Source organism: Alligator mississippiensis, chromosome 4 (assembly GCF_030867095.1).
Source record: "Alligator mississippiensis isolate rAllMis1 chromosome 4, rAllMis1, whole genome shotgun sequence".
Lineage (NCBI taxonomy): Eukaryota > Metazoa > Chordata > Crocodylia > Alligatoridae > Alligator > Alligator mississippiensis.
The window spans coordinates 139,020,164-139,044,865 of NC_081827.1; the positions used below are offsets into that span (position 1 = coordinate 139,020,164).

The window sequence follows — 24,702 nt, forward strand, 5'->3', positions numbered from 1 at the left end:
TTCTAGATTTTTGTATTTCTACAGGACATATAACACCTCTATTACCATCCCCCCCATCCCTCCTCTGCCTGGTGTGTTGGGGTTCAGGGTGGCTTGGGCTTCATTCAATGCCTGACCCATTTTCTGCAGCTCCCCTCAGGGAGGAAACCACAGCACAGGGCTGGTGTGCGGGGACAAGGACCCCTTAGCAGGCACAGCCCAGGCTGAGCCAGCCTCCACCCGGTTGTTCCAAGTCCAGACACCATCCATGTCCCTTCCATCAAGGAAATGACTGCCTTAAGGACGCTTTCCCTCTGAGAAAACCCGGAGCAGTGCACGGTTGGCTGGGGGAGCTTTGCTCCCAGTCCCACGTGACTCGCGGGAGAGGGCGGGGGAGCGTGAAATCCACATCCGGGTGAGAAGTCCGTCTCCGCGGGTGGGTGCGTGTGTGGGGCTCGGTCGTGCGTGGCCGGAAGCGGCGCCTGTGGCTGTTGGCGGGGAGGTCGCTGCCAGCCGCAGCCGCGCAGGGCGAAGGTGCGCGCGCTCGGAACAGACATGGTGTGGTGTGGTGTGGTGTGGTGGCGGGGGGAGCCGAACCTTCGGGGCGGTCTACACAAACAAGCCAACCAACGCTCTAAGGGCGGGCGGGGGGAGGGGAGGATTTCGGAGCGAGGCAGCGCTGCCCTCCCCCCTCGCCCTCCCCGCTTCAGTTCTGACACCGGGGGAGGGCAGGAACGGCGAGCCCAACCCCGGTGCGGCTCTGTAGCTTGTCCCTGGCCCCTCCGCGGAGGTGTGGGGCTGTGCCGGCCTCTCCCTGCAGCCTGAGCGCCAGTCGCCTGTCCCATTTGCACTGCATTGCCCTGTTCCCTCCCGTTCACAGGCCGCTGTGCTGCACGGTCCCACCTCTTCCCCAGTGCTGGGAACAGCGTGGGTACATGTCTTCTCCAGGCCACAAACAGCCATAGGTCTCCCTGTGCCCCCCGGGGTGAATGCGTAGGGCGGGGAAGCTTTTCACTAGTAGCAGTGCCCTTTCTCACCTGTGCTTTAAAAAGACGGTGCCTTGTGAAAAGAAGGTCCCCTGGTTCGTTCCTCTAGGCTTGGACTTGGGACAGCAAAGTGCTCTTCCTCTCCCATGCGCTTTCTGTGTGATCTTGTGCCTGGTCACTAAGTATTAGAGTCTAAAAAGACACACAAAGGCACCTCAAGCTGTAGGCTTGTGCCTCCCGGGATTTTCAAAAGTATTTCCGTGCCTTATTCCCATTGATATCACGGCATCACATATTAAGGTGTTTCTTGGGCTCCAGCAAGCAGGACTTATAGTAGAGGTTATCTTTTATTAGCCCAACAAGATTTTTGGAAAAAACCCCCCAACAATCTTTAATGGCAAGCTTTCAGGCACAAACATCCTTCAAGAGGCATTGGAGAAAAGATTGTAAATGTTCTGGGTAGAAAAGTTCATAGGATTTTAAAAAGGAGGCAATAGGCAGAAAACTCCTTTGGGCAGTCAGTTCATAGCTGGTATGAAGCCTCTCACCTGTGAGGATCTGTGAAGATGCAAATTACTTTGGAACAAAGGCAGGAGCAGTGTCTCATGTTTCAGGTGGTCACAGTTGCTTCCTGCTTGGGAAAATATGAAGATTTCATTAAAAAAATCTTGGGCTCCAGGCACCCGTGTGCTTTTAAAAATCTGGGCCTTGACTTTTGCTCAGCCTCTGTGCTTCATCTGTAAAGACAGTATTGGTTGTCCCTACCTTAGGCAGCTATTGTGAGGAAAAAATAGATTCAAGATTGCATAGTGCTCAGATACTACGTCAGTGGGTGCCATGTCAGTCCTATAGATGGTTCTTTCTTTCTTCCTTGTGACTGAAATGTCCAGTAACTAGTAGGACCCCCTTCCTCGAGAGAGAAATTCATTGCAAAAGTTGGATGTGGCTTTGGGCAAGTGGCTGTGTTTGATTTAGCAATGGTAAGCAGGGGTGATAGGCAGGATGAATAATCTGCTTGTCATTAGCACCTTGGGATCTTTTAACAGCACAAGAGTGTGTGTGGAATGAGGATGTGATAAAACCATCAGTTTCTGCAGAATTGGCTTGTGTTTTGGGTGTATGGTTTAAAGAAAACTTCTAGATTTGAAGGGGGAGCATAACTCCAATATAAATGAGTGCAAATGTGACTTTCTGAGTCTGCTTCAGGGAGCTGTAGTGAGCAGGGCCTAGTATCCCAATCTGCAATAGCAGAGTGGCACTGCTGAGACTCTGGCTTGGCTTGCTTTGCTGGTGCTGTTCAGGAGCAGGAGCATTAGTGTCAAAAGTAATGTTCATTTCACTCTACTGATTCCTTGAGTAGCGGAGGCCTCCTCAACCATTAAGTAGCTGCAAAGAGGGCCTTTGGCGGTAGAAGTACAGCAGTCAGGAGATTTTGGTTGAGACAGATGAATTTCTTTCTTGAAGGACACTATCTGTCAGGAGTTTTTTCTTGAGAATCAGTTACCTGGCAAAGTGGATTTGGCCAGACTTGTGGTCTGGAGGACAGTGTTTGCAGGATGGAAATTGAGCCAGCCTCTTACTTAAATTTACATGCCAGGGTCCAAGCTTAACTGCTACTTTGTGGAGCCCTGTCTGTGTGTGGTACTCCCATTTTCCATGTCTGCAGTCTTACTGTTAAGTCCAGTAATACACGGTTTGGCATCTTCCTTAATGCTTCAATGCTGCTTTGATCAGGGCTTCGATGTTTAATTTTTAGCAATTCAGTTTTTATCGTAGTGCTTAAGCACCTACTTCTTTCCTGTCTTTGTGTTTGTTCATATAGTTTATGTCATGTTTTACCTGGAAATTTGGTCCTAAGTGCCTTTAAGTTTATATTTCTGCATCTGATGTGGCATATCAGTACCAGTCTTCTAAACAGCTAAGCAGAAGTTGGTGATAATATTTGGTGCTTTGGTATTTGGGTGCTTTGCTTTTATTTGCAGATTGTTAGCAGTTTTGTCTACCACAAGGCAGACAGAAGAGATGCTGCTCAGGGGTTTTAAGGTGTGTCCACATGTCAACATGTCAGCTCAAGATCAGGAGTAAATAAGTGTATCTGCTACTTATGCTGCTGCTGCTTTTTTTTTTTTTTGCTTCGGAGTCTTACCAGAACATGTATGCATGTCTTAGTCTGGACACTAAGAGAACGTAGGGAACACCTCAAAGCCCTTGTAAAGTTAGTCCAGGGAGACTTTTGTAAGTTTGGTGCAAAATTATTTTGAGTTGTTTTAAAAAAAAGAAACTGCTGAGCAGAGGAACTTCATACACGTGTCACCTGCATCAATATACATGTAGCTTTGTGCCTCACATCCCTGAGTGTAGCTTCATCAGCAAAATGTCCCATAATGCTATTTTTGAGGGCCAAGGTCTCCATCAAGTTTTGAAGTTTCTGTGCTGAAATATTTGGTATCAATGTTCTGGTTCACCTGATGAGATGGATCCTGTACAGAAGAATTTTGAGGTAGGAGGCATTCAGTACAAGACAGCTTACTGTCCTTTGACATTGTGGTGTCTTATTTGCATGTTTCAAGTATCCTCATGGGAAGTTAATGGAATTTCTTGCACTCCATATTCCCAGCTTGCTAATGCTAACAGTGATTAACTATTACTAGTATTCTTGGGGATGCATCCATTTGCCCCCTCTGAACCTGACACGTGTCCAGTCTTGGCTTTGAGGCTTACGTATTGCTTTAAACTTAGCTTGGACTCAGGTTTTTGTACTACTTGCACTAAAATGGTTACTTGATCCTTGAGAGTTTTCTATTGACACATAACATTTTGTCTTTGATGCCAACCGGTTTGCATATTTTGCCATATGATACAACAACTTTTGTGGTTTTACTGGTTTAGTCTAGGTCTTTCCGTTATTAAGGTAGTGTAATCATTTGTTTGGAATTAGACTGATTTCAGAATGATGCTAAACAATGTGGGTTCAGAGGTGTCAGAAGATTCTTCTGAAACTAGTATATTTCCACTGCACAGGAGTGATTGAATTGTATTCTTCAGGGCAAGTGCTAACAGTTCCCCAGTTTTTAAAGAGCTGCTGAGACCTAGTAAATATGGCATGCGTCTGAGAAGTTGGCTTCTGGAAAATCATGTCCCTCACCAAGTGGAAAAGAAACACAACTGTGTTAAGGTGTGAACAGGCTTTCACAAACCTTTTTACTTAAGAATTGACAGAATCCTTTGCCTCTATTCAATTCAGTCCACACAGTTTATTTGACAATTGTTAAACATATTAACTAGTAGATCACTGTGTTATTGTCAGGTTCACGCGAGACTTTCTTTTTTTTATGATGCTTGTATTCAAAACTTCTGTGTCCAAGGAATGATCACCTGGTCTTGTCAAAATGGCTGAAAAATAGCTTTCATCTTATCTCAGTATGTTTCTTATGTGAAAGATTTTATGTGGTGTATGAGCTTTGGTTTGTGGAGTAACTGAGGTTTAGGCTCCACAGATGAATTTTCTTTATACATTTCTCGAAGGTAAGATGGTGCTTCCTATCTCTATGCAGATGCTATTAATGCAGAACAATAAGGTATGACCTTAACTATGCATAAAGTGTAAATGATTACGCAACTTGTGCAAGAGGCAAGGAATTATTGGGGTGATACCTTTTATTGGATAGGCTGTGTAGTTGGGATAGTGTTAAACAAGTTTTTGAGTGCAAGACATCTTCATCAGATGCTGTGTTACTTCTCAACTCGCGTGCCATGGTATCAGTGAGAATTAGGCCCGGTGTGCCATCACAGCTGCAACATCAATCAATACATCAGATTTATGTTATGATTTTTTTGATTAAGGGTGCAACAGTAGAGATTTTTTGGGCTGATACCAATGGCTGATTTTTAAAGAGCCATATTGACTGATACCAGTCCGATTCTGATATGCAGCTGGGCAGCTTGGAGACTAGTGTCAGGCTAGTAAGTCTGGTGTGGGGAAAGGGGCAGGGGAAGGGGGAGGAAAGGGACGTGGGGCGGGGGGTGCAGATCGAGGTCCCCATGGTAAGGGAGGGATTGGGGCTGCTCAGCCAGGGTGGGGTGCAGGACAGAGCCTTGAGCAACTCATCTGGAGGGCCAGGCAGCTCCCGCCCTGCGCGCGCCCTGGGAGGGCATGGGGGGGAGGAGGGGGCGTGTGCCCCCGGATCTGTGCGGGGTGGGGTGGGGTGGGCTGCCACTGTGGGCTGGGGCTGGGACTGCCCTGGGCTCTTTCCAGTGCGAGTGTTGGGCTGGGGCTGAGCTTGGGGCGGCCGGTGGCGGCAGTGGGTGGGGGCTACAGGGCGGACCTGCAGCCACCCCAAAATTTGCCATAGCCCTGCTCCCAGCACCACTGGTGCTTGCCTTGGGTGCAGCCCCAGCCCATAGTGACAGCCTGCCCTGCCCTGTGCACAGATCCTGGGGCACACGCTCCCCCGTGCCTTCCCAGGGTACACTCAGCAGTGGGAGCTGCCCCCTCAGATAAGCTAATTGCAGCCCCATCCCCTGCCCCGCTACACCCTGCCCCCACTGAGCAGTGCCTGCCCCAGCACCATTCCCTCCCTCACTGCAGGGGCCTCAATCTGCACCCTCCCATACCCCTTCCCTCCTCCCACCCATTCCCCTGCACGAGACTTGCCAGCCAGATGCTGCTTTCCAGGCTGCTCTCCTGGCCACGTGCATGCTGCGGCTGCGCACGTGCACAGGGCATTTATTAGCCACATTATTGGCCACGTCGGGCAAAAAAAGCCGATTTCCAATACTGTCAATTTTTCCTATATCGGTGCTGATTTGATATGGAACTGATGTGTCAGTGCACTTTTATTTTTGAGGATTTGTTTCTGTTCACATACCCTATTTCAAGCAATCTGTAACATTTAGGATTGCTAAGGAGAAGTATCTTATTCTTCCATTGTGTGTGTTTATAAAATAAATAAATTAAATCTTGCTGTTGGCATGGGCCTTAGTGCTACTGCCTATTTCATTTTTATTCTTATTTTTATTCTCATGTATTCATTTTCCCTCTCTTTGAACATCTCAAATTATTGTATCCACTTTCCAGAATTGACATGCCTTGAAATGCCATTTTTACAGAAAAGAATTACGATTCAGTTAATTTGCTTCTTTAAGTGTCATTCCCGCAGGACTTCTATTCATCTGCCAACTTCACCAAGAATTTGTGGATGTTGCCATTGTTTTTATAACAATGATTGTGATTCTGGGTTTTTTTGAAAACTTTCCTTTTAATTGTTTCCTAGCCTGATTAAGGAGCTGGCTGGATGAACAATGGACAGCTACTAGAGGCACTGGATTGGCTTACATTCTGTCTTGTTGCAGTTCCCCAAATTGTCAAATGCTTGAGGAGTTGTGCTTGCATTACTGTGGGCAGCCAAGACTCTGTGAAATGAATCTTATTAGAATAATAGCTTCAGAGAAACTGAATGATATGTCTGTAAGTCTTCCTTTCAGAGTCCAGAGTGGACATTCTGAATTACAACTTCATAATTGATTACATGTACTTGCTAGAGGCTGATTAAACAGCTGAACTTCTGAAGCAATTATGAAAAATATTACTTCGGTACTAGGGTCTTCTAGGACCTTGCTTTTTTGAGCCTGTTCTTGCATGTTGACCTTAAACTAGAGGTGTTATCTAGGGCATTTTCCAAATGTTGGAAATGAGGTTAATAAATATTGACTTACAGGAATGCTGAGACTTAATATTTGTATAGCTATTAGGCCCCCTCTACATGTTACAGATATTGTGTAATTAACTGGTTAATGGCACAGTTACCTTGAGACCAGCTACACGTGCAAAATACCTACCACACCATAAAAAGCTCTAATCAGCTCTAAAGTTAGAACTCAAAAATGTGTACTAACATTTTGCTGGTTGCTACCCAGGTTTAATTTGCACATGTAGCAGGGTCTCTCTTGTGGCTGGGAGCCTTGTCAGCTGATGGGGCTTCTAGCCCCAGGAGTACACCATGCCCACCTACAGTTTGGAGTCTCACATCTGAGGGGACTCTGCCCAGCAGCTGCCCCACAGCTGAAGATGCTAGGTTCCCACAGTGTGGGTCCTGGCTGCTACAAGGCATGGCTATGATCTCCCAGCCCCAGGGGTGCATGGAGCTGCTGTGATCTAGCCACAGGGGTTTAATGCACCCCTGAAGCTGGGAGACTGCAGCAGCTGTGTCTCCTAGTTCTAGGGATGCATTGGGCCTCAGCTTGGGGGGGGCTCCTAGCCGTGGGAGCTTGCTGCTTGCTGTTGCAGGAGGAGCCAATCGTGCCTTTATTTGCATGTGTAGAGGGGCCCTTAGTGATTCTCAGACAGAAAAATACATTGTGAGAAGTATTATTAATATTGTGATTATCATTTTCTTTGTAGTGGGGTTTCAGGTCAGCTTCAGGACTTTATAAAAAGTGATGAAAGTTCCAAGTTAATTCTGAGAATAAAGTCATCATTTCCTTATGGGTAGGGAGGGAGTCAGGAAAAGTTTGAAGATAATATTTTTGGGTTTTGTTTTAAACCATTGCATAGACTAACCTGAGGAAAAGCAGCACAGGAAAGATAATATGTTCTTTTTACCCAGATGATTCAGTTGTTTGTAGGTTGTCAAAGAATATCTTCTGGAAAATGTGATTAATATTTCAAAGTATTCATTTATATAGTCAAATAACAGAATCCAAATTGTATATCTTCATTTTCAGGTCATACGTGGCTTTAAAACATATTTTGCAATACAAAATTGAGACTGTACCAAGATTGTTATAACAGTTTGGGATGTGAAGTCCAAAACCTGATTGCAGTTTCATGGAACATTAGCTTTCCATTGACATTACAGCAATTTGTCAGAAAATATTAGGAAAAAGTTTGAACTTGCCTTGATGCAATATTATTTTGTCCTTTTTGAGAAACCATTATAATTGTGTTCCTTCCTGCCCACAATCCTACTGTTTCTTTTCTTCTCCCCTGCCTATTCTTTTAGCCACCTGGACCCTTTCTTTTTTTCTTTTGCACATGCCACTCTGCTTCTCATTTTCTTTTCCAGAACATACTCTCATTTCTTTTTCCATTCATGGGTGAGCATGCCTATGGATAGCTGACATCTCTAGTTTTGCTAGTGGCAGTACTTGCTGTGGTGGCTCCTGATTTTTCTCCTCCTCCCAGGCAGGAGTGGCTCAAATAGCAGCAAAGAGATCTAGCATCATGTAACCACTCTACAGATAATAGTGGTCCATGGACAAAATTTGGGGACTAGAATAAAAGAGCACCAGGATTAAGTACTATTTTCAGTGAAGCTGTTTGCATGTGTTGAGGTGAGGAAGGATTATAGAAATGCAAACCCTTAGGGAAAACATATGGTTAGATGTCTAATGTACAGGTTTCCTTTGATTACTGCGGTATATGTGTTCCCGGAGAACGGTGCATAAATCAGATTTGCTTAAAATGAACCTACTTTATAGTGTAACAAGTAGGGATAGGTTCCCATGGTGGTGAGGAAGGGAGGGAGTAAGGCTGGGACTAGGGAAGGGGTGCTGCTCCTGGGGTTGCACAAGAGAGCAAAGCAGAGGGAACTGTCAGTGGGTGTGGGGTGGGGGGCGTGGCTCTTGCTGCAGCAGGGTCTGGGGTGAGTTGGAACAAGCTGAGCCTCAGGGGGCACGGGGCGCGGTGCGGCACAGCTTGTCTGCGCTCACCCCAGCCCCTGCTCCAGTGGCCCTGAGAACGGCCGGTGCTAGCTGCCTACAGCTGCTGGACTGTACTGTGCTCCACCTGTCCCATGACCCACCCCGGCCCTGGGGCCCCATTCACCCCTGCCGCTACCTCTGTCCCGCTTCCTCCCTCATCGTGGAGGCCTTGATCTGCACAATCTCTCACTGCCCCTTCCCCTCCAGAAACCTATCTGCCAGGCAGAGTGTGCATGCGTGTGTGTGTGTGCGCGCGCCCCTCACTCTCAAGCTACAGCCTCCCCAGCCCTGCTGCTGCTCCTCACTCCTGACCCACAGTACCCTACATCCTGCCAGGGCATGTGGAACCCCTCTCCCTGGGCTCCAAACGCACAGACCCACAGCCCCTCAAATCTTCACAGATCCGCCCCACCCTCCACACCTCCCTCCCCCAACTATACAAAGTACCTTCATCATTTTGCATAATTTTGAGTTTTTCTGTGCATAATTTTGAGTTTTTATCTGTGTGATTAATTGCAACTTATTTTTTTAATCATGCAACTAATTGCGATCAAATTTTAAAATTGTTTGACAGCCCTAATATTTTACAAAGCTAGCCTGTTACCACAGTGCCATGAAGGACATCTGTGCTAATCTGTGCTTTCCCAAAGCTGAAAATAATGTATTTTGCATTGGTGTTTCAAATCTTTCTCTTGGGGAAAAAAAACCAAAAAACCAACCAACCCTCATCCCTGTAATTAACTGACAAATTTTGGCTAGGGTAAAGGCTTTAGAGAATTATTTACTTTGATTTTTAAAATTTAAATTATGATTGCATATTTTAATTGTGTTTCCTGCCTTATCTGCCACTATGCTCCCTGCTGCATGCCGTACAAATATGTCACTTGTGGCACCCGTACTGCGGGTTGACCACCCCAAGGCTAGTTGACCTCTGGAGGTGCCTTCCAGGTCTAGTTTTCTATGACTCTAATTCTTTAGCTGTTCTAAGATACATTAGGAAAACCAAATCATGAAAAACTCTCTTAGTCAGATGAGTAGGAGAATACTTAACAATTAGTTTTCCTCCATGCTTTCATGTATACACGAATATGTGGAAAAATGCAGTCAAAATATCAGGCAATTAGGATGTTTCATTTTGCTTTTTGATCTCAATAGCTTCCCATTACAAGCCTTTATGCAATGACACACACAGGATTTATCCATTTCCAAATTTGGAGTTAAATAGTCTTAGCAGGTTAGGTCCTGACTCTTGCACATTGCTATGTTATGTCCTGCCATATTCCTGTTTCAAGGGAATGTGAAATGAGTAGAAAATGGTTTTTGCGGAACTGCCAGCAGAGGTTTCAATGCCAGAGTCACAAGAGACTCTAAGCTCTGGAATGGAACCAGCAGCAAGGAAGGAGTGAAGGAGAAAGGTCAGCTCTAGTGGCATCCTCCTTTGACCAAGCAAGTGGACTATGGACTCACCATCACCAACACCCTGTTCTGCCAGAAAAACAAGCACAAGACATCATGGCAACACCCACAATCTAAGTATTGGCACCTGATTGACAACGTCATCATTCATGTCCGGGGTCGCAAAGATGTCCATATCACTTGAGCTGTGCTAGGAGCTGCTGATTGCTGGACTGATCACTGACTCATCTACTTAGTTATGTTATTCAAACTGGCTCCCAAACGATGGCTGCCTCAGAAGCAATGCTCATGAAAGCTCAGTGTTGAAGGACCCAAGCAAGTGAGACATCTTTCATCGGTGCCTCAAAGAAAACCTGGTGAATTGCAAACAACAATGGGAGATTGTCAGCAGCATGCAGGACGCCCTCAAAGCCACTGTCATCGGTGCCTGTGAAGAGATAAGTGTTTTTTTTACCAGGAGACACCAAGACTAGTTTGATGGGAATGACTGGGAGATCCAAGAGTTGGTCGATCGTTAAGTGCAAGGCCTTTTGTGCTTGGCAAAATGACACCAACTCTAAACACAAGAAATTGAATTGCCAACAAGTCATGGCATAGGTCCAAAGGAGGATCTGCAATATGAAGAATAAATGGTGGGAAGATGAGACTAAGGACGTTCAGCATCTTGCTGACATGCACAGCATGCGCGGTTTCTTCAGTGCCACTAAAGCCATCTACAGTCTGAGGACTCAGGGACCAACCCAAGAGACCTAAGGATGGTAGAGACCTAATCAAGGAAAGTGGAGCTATCAATGCCTTTTGGAAAGAGCATTTTGAAGACCTTTTCAATCGAGACTGTTGTTGATGACAGTGTGCTCAACTCCATCCCACAACACCCAGTTAGAGGTTGATCTTAGAATTCCTTCAACTCTTGAGGAGGTGAGGAAAGCCATCCAGCAGATGGAGAACAACAAGGTATCTGAAGCGGATGCAGTCCCCACAGAAATCTTCAAGCAGGGGGGAGAGGAGCTCACATCGCACCTCCACGTCCTCATCTTAAGGACCTGGAATGATGAGGCAAACCCAGACAACCTCCAGGATGCCATGATTGTAAGAGTCTTCAAGAAAGGAGACAAGTCCAACTGTGGAAACTACAGAGGGACCACTTTGCTGTCCACCACAGGAAAGATCACTGCGAGAACCCTGCTGAACTGTCTCCTTCCACTTGTCAAAGAGCTCTTCCCAGAATCTCTGTGTGGCTTTAGGGCATCAAGAGGCACAACTGACATGATCTTCACAGATCGCCAGCTGCAGGAGAAATGTTGGGAACAACATAAGCCTCTCTACTTGGCTTTTGACCTCACGAAAGCTTTCAACTCTGTCAGTTGAGAAGTGTTGTGGAGGATCCTATGCTCCAAGTTGAAGCACTGAAAGTGTGGGCATCTAGTCAGTTTCATGGCTGCAATATGTTGGCACTATGATTCTCTGAATGCCTGTGTATCAGGACAGGCCCTGGTGTGTCTCTGGCACCCCCTAGGGTCCACCCCATCCTGCCTACATTACCAGTCCTTTATATAACCTCCCTGCTTATTTTACCCATGAAGCCTTGATGTTCTTTTGATGTTGATTGGGAGGCTTTCCCTGGGCCCTGGAGTGTTCCCACCAGTGTCTGACAAACCTAACTGATCTCTTATGGTCTCTGGAACCTCTTCCCATTAGTCAAAATGCCACAGTTCTCTGCAGGCATTTCTTGCACCTTAGCAGACCTACAGGTGCCTGGCTGGCACTGTGAGCCAGTGGTCATCAGCTGTGACCTGACTGGCCCCAATTAAGACTTCGGGCTCTTAATTGTGGCCTCCAGCCTTTGCCATAGTCACAGCCATACCTCGTGGATGCTACTCAGTCACCATTTACCTTCTGTATAGGCTTTGGTGTTCTTAGCCTTAGCCTAAAGATTAGTCTGGCTGTAGACTGGTAGCCTAGGTCCACTGGCACTGGCCTGGCCTTTCAGTCTCAGCCTCTGGTTGGCTTCTGGCCACGTGTGTTGCCTCCTCTGGGCCTCGGATCCGTTTCGCTTTGCCTCAGGTTGCCTGGGTTACCTCTTCTTTGCTCAGGCTTTGGCCTTCTTCTCTTACACCCTTGCCCCTGGCACAGCTCAAAATCTGGCGTGTCCCTCAGGCTCCTCTGTGGTCTCCTTTCCACCCCTACAGTTCCATATGCTCTGGTATAAGACCTGAACAAAAATGCAAGTAACTACTTTAAACTCAAGTACTCAAAGCCCCCCTGTGGGTCATCATACCATTGCCAGACCACCTCCCCCACTCACTGGCTGTCTCAGCCCTGGCAGTACCTGCCCTGTCATGGCCTGCAGTTCCCATTCCTTGCCAGCCTGAGCTGGCCAGAACTCTTCCCCCTGAAGCATTCAGGGCTTTGCTGACCTTTTGCCTCAGGAACCCAAGTGTATATCCTCATGGGCTCTTCCCTTTCTGATTAGGTGTTTTCCCAACTGGCCACAGGCATGTCCCCTCAGCCTCCAGAGCAGCCTACAGCAGCTTCCTTGGCCAAACTCTTGGAGTCTACCCAGAGCTCTGTCTCATTGTCCTACTGCTAGGTAGCTAGCCACACAGTAAGGCCTTGCAGACTGTCCTGGCTGCCTACTTCCCTGTGGCTGGCCCAGGTTTAGCTGCCTTCACCTGCCTGGGAACATACCTGCTGTGGTTTCTCCCCTAAAGTAACAGGAGCTCCTAGCTCCCTGTTATTGCTCTGGTGTTAGGTTACACTGAGCATCCCTAAAAGCTCTACTTTAGTGGGAGTTGGATAGGGATTTTATCCTGAAGTCTACTACCTTCTTCCGCCAAAGAGCTCTAATGCTCCTATGCCCTCTGGCTACACATTGGTAGGACAGGAAAAGAAAATATGATTGTTCATAGCCAAACTAATTGATAATAGACCTCAGTGAGTGATTCTGGGATTTGAGGGCTAACTACTCGTCCGAGTGGTCTATATGCAACATTGGCCTGTATGTTGTATTTCTCAATAGGAGGTTGTTGCTGGTTTGTGCAAGGATCCGTTGAGGGAATCTACTTATAAGAGCGACTTTTTTCTCCTTTAAAAAGAGAAATCCAGCTGTGCCTTTCCAGCAAAACTGTGGAACAGATGCAAGAGGTGTTTCCTCCTAACAGCCATTTATTGGGATGAGAAAGATATGGTTGTCAACTCTTCTAGCAATGATGATCACGTATTTCATCAGAGTGCAATATGCAACTGATAACCTAGAACTAGGGCACAACATCTCAGTCTGATGCTTTGTCAGCATGATGGAAATTGAGAAATGTAGTGTTCCCCCAAAATTTGCTCATCTGTCTGTGTGAAGGTTATGTGTAATGCCCATTGCTAGGCTATTCAGTACTCTTACATCACATTTGCAAGGGTGTATAAAAATCTTTATGAGAGGCAGGTGTCTAAAATACCTTGAGGCTCTAGCTGTATTTAGAAATCATTAAAAATACATTTAAACAACTGAAAGCAGGGTGTAGTTTGCATTAAAAAAGTGTATATAATCTTTATGTATGTGGATAGGTATAGATTTCATTTCTGAGGGACAAAAAAGTTAGGGCTGTTTTGTAGCCACCTCTCCACATCTTTGTTTCAGAGGACTGACTTACTTGCAACTATATGAGGGTCAGAAAAAACAACTAAAAATATTAAAGGCAAAGGATTGTTTAAAGTTACATTTGCTTATCTTAAATTTTGTGACTACTTTGATCAGTTTACTAAAGGCTTTTTTCAAGGAATTGGAGACTACTATCCATTGTAAAAAGCATTCACCACTATATTAGAAAATACTGTACTATACTTGAGGTAAAAAAGTCACACATCAAGGCATTGATTATAATTTTTTTTGGTCTCAAATCAGCCATTTGATATTGTGAAGATTTTTTATAAAGCAATAGCATGAACTGGTGTTACATTTGTAGCACTAAATATGCCTGGTGTTACTACAAAAAGTAATTGTACAGCTGTTTAAGCTCTTTGAAGCACTACAAAGATTCTTAAAGTGCTACAGGGGAATAATACTTCCAAAGAGAAACTTCTGATTTTTGTAATGCTACTTGCAATGCTTTTACAGTTACATGTCATGCTACAGGACCCTTGGCATCCCACCATCCTCTTCTCTTTCTCCCTCCCTCATTGGCAGCAGAAGGCCAGGGATAATGGGGCTTAGCTCCCCCAAATGTGGAGCAACGGTGGCAGCACAGAGGGCCACAGGGCAGCCTGGGCATGGACTCCAGGTGGCTGCAGCGGGGTGGGGAAGGTCACGCACAGACTTAAATGTGCAGGCTGCACGTGCAGCCAGGATTGCAGCCCAGCGGCATGTGGAGCACTGCCCAGCATGGCAGGCAAGTTTGTGAAGGGGAAGGGGTTGGGAGGGGGAGAGGACAGATGAAGGCCACCACAGTGAGGGGAGAGTGGGGCAGGGGCTGGGGTGAATGGGGCCCAGGGGCAGGTCATGGTATGGGCAGAGCCAGGCCAGCTCCTCCAGGGGTATGGGGGCCCCTGCTGCTGCGTGTTCCCTGCGGAGGCACAAGAGGCATGTGCCCCCTGGATTTGTGTGTAGGGTGGAGGCGGGCTGCTGCTGCGGACTCGGGCTTTGTGGCCCGCTGCCTTGGGAGCTGCGTGATGTCATGTGTCTGCCGGTGCCAGGTGGGGGGCCTGGCAGTGGCAGGCACATGGCATCATGCAGCTCTCAAAGCAACAGCAGCGGGACACAGAGCCTGAGCCTGCAATGGCAGCCTGTCTTCACACTGCACACAAATCCAGGGAGCACATGCCCCCTGTGGTGCATGCAGCGGTGGGAGTCCTCCCACGTCCATGGACAAGCTGCCTGGGCTCTGCTTGTCCCACAACCTGTCCCAGGGCCCCATTCACACCAGCCCCTGCCTCTGCCCCCTCCCTTCCTCAGTGTGGGGGCCTCAATCTGGGCAGTCTGTGTCTGTGTTTTCAGCCCTGTCCCTCCCCCCCCCCCCCATAATATTTTCTCCCTTTGTCTATTCCCCTTGGATGTCTCCCTGAAAACCTGCTCAGCAGTGAGGTGTCAGGGAGCCCTGCTTGGCACCCAGTTTCCACAGCAGTTATCGTAGCAGCAATACTGGAGCTGTGTTGCCCCTGTGACTTTCCTTTACCTGGTCCTGCCACTTAGCTGATCACACAGTTGCCCTCTGTTTGTCGTGCCCCCGCTTTGCAGTGCCATTGCAGCTACCAGGTTTTCGCAAGTGCTCTGACAGGTGTGGTGAGAAGGCCCACCCTTGTTGCTAAAACACTGTCAGAAGCAGCCCATGGCAACTGCTTATGGATGCTAACGCATCAACTGCTGATGGGTTAAAAGACTGCCTGATCAGCAGTTGCCCCTGTGCTGGTTGATCCTAGCTGGAGCTGGTTTCCTCGCTGGCAGGCTTTTGTGGAGTCAAGGGGGAAAAAAGAACGAGCCTCTGACTGTTCCCTGGCTAGGGAGCTCCCTTATGTGGCAACTTTGTAGCTCTCTAGCTAGTGGGCTCTAATGCCTGTATGACCCCATAGCACTGTATTTTTGTAATGCTGCCAAGTGCTGAAACACTTGGTAACCCTACAAATAAGCATCTCTCCATACCCTATCAGAAAATACTACTTTGTAAGTGGAATGTGGTTTATCATACTAGTGTGATGTTAAATCCTATCTAGATACTACTGGACAGAGGGCTTGTGTGTTGCTTGGTGCAAACAATAGAATAAAAGCCTATAATTGATCGCGAGCATTCTGGTTCAGACCATTCTGATTCTGAAGTAACTGGAGGTGTGCTAGATAATCATAAATTCTAGTTATATTCCCTTAGAGTTATTGAACACTATGTATAAATAAAAATATCATCCTAATCTAGAAAACTACTTTAGATTCGGTGGAATGTTTCTGAAAATTGGCCTCATTATAATACTTCACGATGTTTGATTTCTTTTTTTTCCCTTTTTAAATAATTTGCCAGTAATTGTTGCATTGAAGGATAAATTCATTACTAGAACTGATTTCATTTATTTGGGAAAGGGGAGAATGGAATAATATTACTTTTGTATTTGTTTTAGCTTAGGTTAGCTTTATATTTATCTTGCCTTTATAGTAGGACACAGGGTTGTGGGTTTTTTAATTTCTGAGGAACAGAGTCCTACAGTAAAGTTCTTTGCACTGGCTTACAGTTACTGCAGAACTTTAACAACGCTTTTCTATGTTATAATTTTTGGTTAGTACATGTGGGTAGAGAGAAATAAACTGGAAATCCTGTCTCTGTGGGTTGGACTCTAGTGTAGTTTTTGAAGGAAAACAAAATATTTTAGTACACACTTGCCAATTATGCTTTTAAATGGACTTTCCATAGAGTGCAACTTCTGCAGTGAAAATAATGCAGAACCAAAATAATTCCCATGCTGCTAATGTATATGCTATAGTTAACTTGCATTTAGTTTTATAAGCTGCTTATGGTAAGATCAGTACGCTGGCCTAAGAAAATCAGTAAAACGGAATCTCCATGTTTGCAAAAGAAAATAGCTTTTTGGTATTTCTGACTGTTTGGTGCAAAGAGCATTTAAGTTTTCAGTATTGGTTTTCTCTGAAGTCTTATGCTCTATCAAATGTATTGCTAAATTACTTCCATTTTTTTTTCAGGTTCCTATCTGTTGCAGTAGAAACCTAATTATTTTTCTTTAGACTGTCTAGTAGACAGATTTATTTTCCTATTTTTTTTTTTTTACTAAGATGTAGATGATTCTGAACCAAAATGTGGATGCACCTAAGTAGATTTAATTACCATTTATCTGTAGTAATTAATTTGGAAAAGATTTCAGAATATAGGAGTTCCTGAAGATTTTCACTTAAAATTAGCCTATTTTAATTTTTTTAAAACCTATTTATATATATATAAAACAACAACCTAAGGTAACACTTCTGCAATAGAAATAATGGATTTCATTGTTGTGTTTTGTTTTTTTCAGGATCAGTATTTTGGATTACCACTGGCAAGAAAATCTTTTTGTTTCTTTTTGTTTCACCAGAATAGTCACTTATGCTCTTATAGAAACAAGACCTAACTTTGTCTGAATAGTGGGATTTGGAGGCAAGCATTGTTAAAAAGTTCTGCAGTAGCAGTAAGCCTAGTGTGAAGAACTTTACTGCAGAACTCTGTTCCTCTGAAACTGAAAAGCACGCACTGATGTTTAAGTAATTACAGTGTAGTCTTATTTCCCCATTTGTTCAGTTGAGTCTTTCAAAAAGGAGCAAGGGATAGACAATTGAATTTTAAAATGGGTTAATATATTTGTAAAACTTTCAAAATAGACACGCGCTTTCAGGCTGAGTATAGACGCTCAAAAAGCCTGAGGCTGGATTGATTCAGTTTTCACAGGTTAGTCTGAACTGTGTAGATTGAACGAATAAGCAAGTGACCAGACGTTCACAGTTGATTCCAGAAACGTTGCCACGTGCCTGTACTGGCCCAGGCCATAAGCCAGGGGGTGGTGGAGCACATCTCCCTGCTTGGCTGGAGCAGACAACTTGAGCTAAGCCTATCCCACACACCCTGTGAGAAGGGGTTTACAGGGATGGTGGCAAGCATCCTGGGATGCTTGGGGACTGTGAGTTAACTTGATTCTGGAGGGGATCTGGGACAGAAGTTCAATAAATAGAATTAACCTAAATCAGTTAAGTCTGATACTACATCCATCCAGGCTTATCTTAAACCAGTTTTGGCCATTTTGAAAGCAGTTTACTGAACTTCTGTTGTATTACAGATTTTAACAGGTTTCTGATCAGTTATACCAGTTTATGTGTAATTTCTGTCCCTAGCCTCCAAGGCTGAAGAAAGAGATGAAACTTTTTTAAATTTGTTTTTGAAAGTAACTGGCTTTTAAAGTTGACTGTTCTTCAAAATTGTAGAATAGATCCACTTTTATTATGTTATCTTCCACTCCCTAACTTTGCTTATTGATATGTTTCCATTTCTAGGTGATACGTAAGGAGCCAAGCATAGAGAATTTAAAATTTAACATCCTTCCTTATTAGCACCAGAATTAAGAAAACGCATGTCATGCACATACCTCAGAATTTTGGCCAAACAATTTACTTACCTTTTTTAACAAAAAGGTAAATTGAATCAGTTGCCTTTTAAAAAAGCATTTGAAAGGTCTTATGTTCCTTTTTGTTCATGTGTAAACAGTGATAATATAAAGCTAAGATGAAACTGAAAGAAATGGAAAATGAATACTCCAAAAGCAAACACAATATACTCTGCAGCCTATAAGCAGTAAGATTTTGCCAGACATCATTTGTCAACCTATGCTACATAAGCTACAGCAAAAAAAGATTTGGAAAGTTATTTTATATCTTTTCTCTTTTAAGATGTGAATTGTGGTTTTTATGGTAAGGACACATTTTTGTAAGACAGATTTCCATCTGGTGGAACTGAATTGACAGCTCTGTTGTCTTCCATTAACGTCTGAACAAATCTATATAGCTTGTAAAACACTGACTAAGAAATGTTTCTTGTCCCCAAACTGTTTTTCCCCTTAAACAAAGAAATAAGAAAATATCAAACCCAAGTTAACCATTGACTACAAAAAACCCTCTTTTTAATTTAAGAGCCTTTATAGTGTAGCAGCTGAGTAAAATTAGTGTTTGTACTTTCATTAATAATAATTTTCATATCATAAAGTGAAATTACAATTCCTTATAAATAATGGTAGTTTTTGCCTATAAAAAATTGAAAATAATTTTTATATAAAGCAGCATGGAAGAACTTACAAATCCATTTTTACCCAGGTTAAACTATGAATGACTATGAAACATCTGGGGTTAGTAAAACTGAAGAAGGATAGAATGCTGGCAGTAACTTCATTACAGTAGGAGCTACTGTGTAGTTCTTACTTATTAATCCAGTCCTTGTTCCCCCATTAGGTTTGAGTTACAGAACCACATAATGAAAAAAAGAGGAGGATAAAAAAAAAAGAAAGAAACAAACCCAACAATGTGCACAGTTGAATTTACTTTTAATCTTTTGGCAGACTGGAGCGCCCGCTCAGTATCCTGGTGACAGACATCCAGACTACAATGTGAGCTGCTCTTGTTAAAGGGACTGAGCTTGAATTTCATTTTAGAAGGGGCAGCATCCTAAAATGAATTTGACATCCTTGGATAATCTTTTTTTTTACTTAGTAAGATGTTAACGACTTGTGTTATTTTTGTATATGAGTTGTATAGTCAGCAGTATTTGCCTACGGAAAGTAGTGGTTTGATTGTGGAAACAGCTTACAGTGTTACCGACGATGAGTGAAGGAAAGCAGCTGTATTCTTTTTATTAATACATTCTGAAAAATCTGACATTTTAGAAAAGTAATGGATGGGTCAACTAATGCTGTCAGTTTATTTAAATATAAATTTTTGTTTAGGCTTCTATAGGAGAATCATACTTCATGTATAGCTGTTATGTAAAACTGATACTTTTTAAATTTAATTGTTTTTTGTTATTAACATCAAGCCTATATGAAGGGTTATTAATAACGTTGAAACATGCAGACTTTAACCTTGCAGTTTTCCCTAAGCAAAACGTTCTTTGACTTCAGTGAGAATTTTGCTGAGTAAAGACTAAAGAATTGGCCTATGATTAATATGCTGAGGTCAGAAGATATCGCTGTACTTGTAGTTACTCTCTGGATGTTGAATGTACTACCTGTTTTGTCAGTATTGCCAAGAGGGATTGCTTTCACATGGTAATTTTAGGGTAATTTTCAGTAGTTCTCTTTAAACAAAGTCTAGTTGTTTCAAAAGCTGTAAAACTCTGTTGAAGGGCATGACTTGTTAATTTACTCATGAACTTCTGAGTTGTTACATAACGTATGGAAATGAACTTACATTGCTGTTTACTCTTTCGTGTGTGTGTGTGTGTGTGTGTGTGTGCTGGAGAAGGTTATGTGGTAAGTTTATCTATTAGAATTAAATGCAAAATAAACTACATTTTAACAAAGGTTGGGAGATGCACAAACCTTAAGAAAAAGTTGGCAAGTATTAAATTGGTAGGAGGGCAGATAGTTGGCTCCATTCATACTGGAGAGTAGATGTTTTTAGGCAGCTTAAGGTGGCCAGACTTACGGAAAAGTGTGGTACATATGGCATTTGCACAATATTTGTTTATTACTAATTTGTTGATTAAAAACCATTAACACGTGTAATAGTTAGATATTGTTTTTACTACCGTAAGCAAATATTAAATGTATTGTCTTGAACCCCAATTCAACTGTTTAAATGCGTACTTGCCTTCTAATGTAAAGCCAGTCAGATTACTCATAATGTATGTACTTACTTAGCACTTAAAAATATGGTTTCTGGAGCCTTTGTGTATCTGTTTCTCTTTTACTCAAATGTGGGTGATGATGTTTGCCCATGTTTATCAACTGTTTAAAGATCTGAAGAAGAAAAAGTACTATACAGACAAATAGTAGTTGAAATCATAGTGTCATAGAAAATTAGGGTTGGAAGGGGCCTCAGGAGGTTATCTAGCCCAGCCCCCTGCTCATCCCCAACTAGATCATTCCAGCCAAATTTTTGTCTAGCCGGGTCTTAAAAATCTCCAAGGATGGAGCTTCTACCACCTCTCTGGGTAACTTGTTCCAGTGTTTCACTACCCTCCTAGTGCGAAAATTCTTTCTAATATCTAACCTAAACTTCCCTTGCTGCAAATTGAGACTGTTGCTCCTTGTTCTGTCATCTGCCATCGCTGAGAACAGTCTAGCTCCATCTGCTTTGAAACCACCCTTAAGGTAGTTGAAGACTGCTATCAAATCCCCCGTCTTCTCTAGACTAATTAGCCCAGTTTCCTCATCCTCTCCTCAGAAGTCATGTGCCCACCATTTTGGTTGCCCTCCGTTGGACCCTCTTCAGTTTGTCCACATCTTATCTATAGTGGGGAGCCCAGAACTGAACACAGGACTCCAGATGTGGCCGCGCCAGTTAAGAACAGAAGGGAATAATCACTTCCCTTGACCTGCTGGCAATACTCCTACCAATGCATCGTAGTATGGTGTTTGCCTTCTTTGCAACAAGGGTACACTGTTGGCTCATATTCAGCTTATTGTCCACTGTAACCCCCAGATCCTTTTCTGCAGAGTTGCAGCCCAGCAAGTCAGCCCCCAGCCTGTACTGATGCATGGGATTGTTCTGTCCTAAGTGTAGGACTTTGCACTTGTCCTTGTTGAACCTCATGAAATTTCTTTGGTCCAATCCTCCAATTCCTCTAGATCTCTCTCCTAGCCCTACCCTCCACTGTATCTACTATTCCCCCCAGCTTGGTGTCATCTACAAAGTTGCTGAGGGTGCACACTATGTCTATGCCATGTTCCAGGTTGCTTATGAAGCTATTGAATGAAACTGGCCCCAAAATTGACCCCTAGGGCACTCCACTTGTTACTGGCTGCCAGCTAAACATCGAGCCATAGATTACTACCCTGAACCCTATGCTTCAGCCAGTTTTCTATCCACCTTACAGTCCATTTATCCAACCTGTACTTCCTTAGCTTGCCTGTGAGAATGTTGTAGGAGGCTATATCAAAAGCCTTGCTAAAACCAAGGTATAATGTGTTAGATTAGAAGCACAGAAACTTAAACAGGAGAAGAAATGACTTGCCTCCTGAGAAGCAGTGTTGTGCTCCACTAGAGTTAAGTAAGAGTTTATGAGCCAGGAGTCCTAGATCCTAATCCTGGTTCTCACATTTATTCGATATGTGATCTTGGGGAAATCTTAACTTCACTGATAATCAGTTTCTCCTTCTTATCAAAAGGAGCATAATTATATTTTATATATTCTTCCTAAAGATTTTAGGGGCACTATCTAAATGACAGTTTAAAGTATTTATATAAATCAGGGCTGTCAAATGATTAGAAAAATTGATTGCCATTGGTTGCACAATTAAAAAAAATTAGTCACAATTAATCACAATTTTAATCACACAGCTAAGAACTCAAAATTATGTGCAGAAAAACTCAAAATTATGCAAGTATTCTGTATGGTTGGGGGTGGGTGTGGGGTATGTGTGTGTGGGAGTAGAATTTGTGAAAGTGTAGGGGGCTGTGGGTGTGTGTGTGTGGGGTTTAGAGCCTGAGTAGAGGGGATCCCCGCATGCCCTGGGAGGATGCAGCTCACTGGGTCAGAAGTGAGGGTCAGCAGCAGGGCTGGGGGGGCTGTAGCTTGGGAGTGAGGGGCAAACACACACATGGCCCAGAAGGTAAGTCTGGGGAGGGGTGAGGGGAGAGGAAAGTGGGAAGGGGCATTGGGGGGGGGCAGGTCAAGACCCCCATGGTGAAGGATTGGGGCAGGGTCAGGGATACGACTGGGGTGAATGGGGCCCCAGGGCTGGGGTAGGCCATGGGATGGAGCTGCAGGAGGCTTGTCAATGGCTATGCGAGGGCACAGCTCCCTGCTGCTGTGAGCACCCCTGGTGGCGGCATAGGCAGCATGTGCCTCCTGATTTGTGTACAGGGTGGAGGTGGGCTGCCCGCTGCAGGCTGGGGGAGCTCAGTTTCCATGGAAAAAGCCCCCAAAATCAAATACCAAAATTTATAGGTACTTAGAATTTATTTTGTTATAGTGATTTGAGGACTGGTAGACTTCCAAGTTGCTTTAAAATTGTAAATATATCAATAAAACATTGTGTTCAGTTGATCTCTCTCTCTCTTTCATTGTAACTGTGGATTTTGGGGTTGTTAATCAGAGAATCTGCTATTTTTTATCAGAGAATTTGTGATTTTTAAACAGAGAAAACCAGGATCCCTGGTGTCCACACGTAACACTAGACCGTTTCTGTCAACTTCAGGTTTCAACTGCATGTAAACTGTTCTAAGGATAACGTGCGTCCATGCTCAGGATAATGGTCAAATTCAGGATCATACAATTGCTAGATGTGATTTTGGTTGACAAAGGGTGTGTCTGTCTACATGAGATGCTAACTGCGTGGTACTCTAATAACACTGCTCAGTAGTTTGCCAGGCATAAACTGTGCCAATATGCTACTGCACAGTAGTATTAGGCTACCGTGTAGTTAACATCTGGAAAAACCCCATGCACTGATGCTACTGTGCAGTAGTGTGGAGTTACTGCATATTTATTTAGTTTTTGGTTATGCAGGACTAAACTTAATCCGCAATAACTAAGGCAGAGTAATGAACATGTAGACACACCCAGAGTCTCTTTAATATTTTGACAACGAAACTCAATTCCAGTTCAGCTAAAGAAATGTCTTTTTAGTGTTGTCAGGTGCAGTTTGTTTGTTTTTTATCATGGATGCAACCATATAGATTTACAGAGTATTCTGATGCAGGGAATTTGGTGTACAACCCCAAGAATACAGGTTCAATGGCAAGTCTGTTGTCTAAAAGGCATTGATTCAGACAAACAATTAATTCCATTGGAAAGCAAATTAGCAGGTTTTTCCTTCTGTTCTTATGTCTCCTCAAGGTTTGGAATTGAACAAAGTGAGCGAGAACATTACAACTTCCTCTTAGGTAATATATAAAGGTTGAATTTAAATTAAACATATCCTCCTCAGTTGTTCTTAGATGGACCAGTCTGGGGTTTTTTGTTTGGTTTTTTTTGAGTAGGAAAAATCAGATTTATTTATTCATTCACTTGTGTACAAACAAAAAGTTGCCATTTGTTTTCTTGACAGAGGTTGTGGTGGGGAAAAGAAAGGTGTATAGGAATGGGATGGAGAGTAGAACCATGATAGAGACACTTTTCTTCCGTATCATGAAATGTTTCTTCCATGCCTGCCCTTTTTCGTGCTAGTAGTTTATCCAGATTTCAAGAAATACAAAAGTGAAGTTTAGTTTTCCGCATGTCACTTTTTTGGATTCCTAGTTTTAAATATCTTAACGATGTTTGTGGTAGTGTTGAGGTGATGTTGTAGCTGTGATGATCCAGAAAAATTCAAGAGGCAAGGATTTTTGTAGGTGATATCTGTTATTGGACCAGCGGTTTAGTTTGGTAGGAGGCTTGGGTCTATCCAGTAAAAAAAATATTACAAAAATCCTTGCTTCTCTCAGATAAGCCAGACGTTTCCCTGGGTGATGCAAAGCACTACTGAAAATTCGATCTTTTAAAGTAGGGGTGGGCAAAATGCAGCCCAGGGGCTGGATGTGGCCCACCAGGCCATTCTGTCTGGCCCGCAGGGCCCCTAAAAAATTTAGAAAATAAATATTTATCTGCCCTGGGCTGCCTGTCATGCAGCCCTCAATGGCTTGCCAAAACTCAGTAAGCGGCCCTCTGCCCAAAGTAATTGCCCGCCCCGTTCTAAAGTATCTTTACTTGAGAACTGAAAAAGGAGACATTCATAATCACTAGCAAGTTTTGAGAATCTTGTCTGCAAGTACTTTATTATTCCTATATATCTTACTAATGGAAGCAGCAGCATCAACAACAAAGGTTTTTAATATAGGAGGCAACTATACTGTGTTAATCCTTTAATTGCCAAGAAAGAGAGCAATATCTTTCTGTCATGCTATAAAGTCTCTCAAGTTAGTCCTGTATCTTTATGAAAAAGTACTAAACCTCAAATATGCAGCCTTGGGTTTGAA

The 24,702-nt window shown here is 43.7% G+C and overlaps 1 protein-coding gene across 10 annotated transcripts in view; it reads left to right on the top strand.

Annotated features, from left to right (window-relative positions):
- The first annotated feature begins 360 nt into the window (after nt 1–360).
- CCDC91 (coiled-coil domain containing 91) overlaps nt 361–24,702 on the top strand; it is a 445,798-nt gene continuing 421,456 nt past the window's right edge. For 6 of the 10 annotated variants that reach the window (XM_019482219.2, XM_059726685.1, XM_059726686.1 and 3 more), the window contains exon 1: nt 426–513. The gene's annotated coding sequence lies outside the window, so the exon portion shown is untranslated. The other 4 variants (XM_019482221.2, XM_059726688.1, XM_059726684.1 and 1 more) reach the window with 2 other exon arrangements.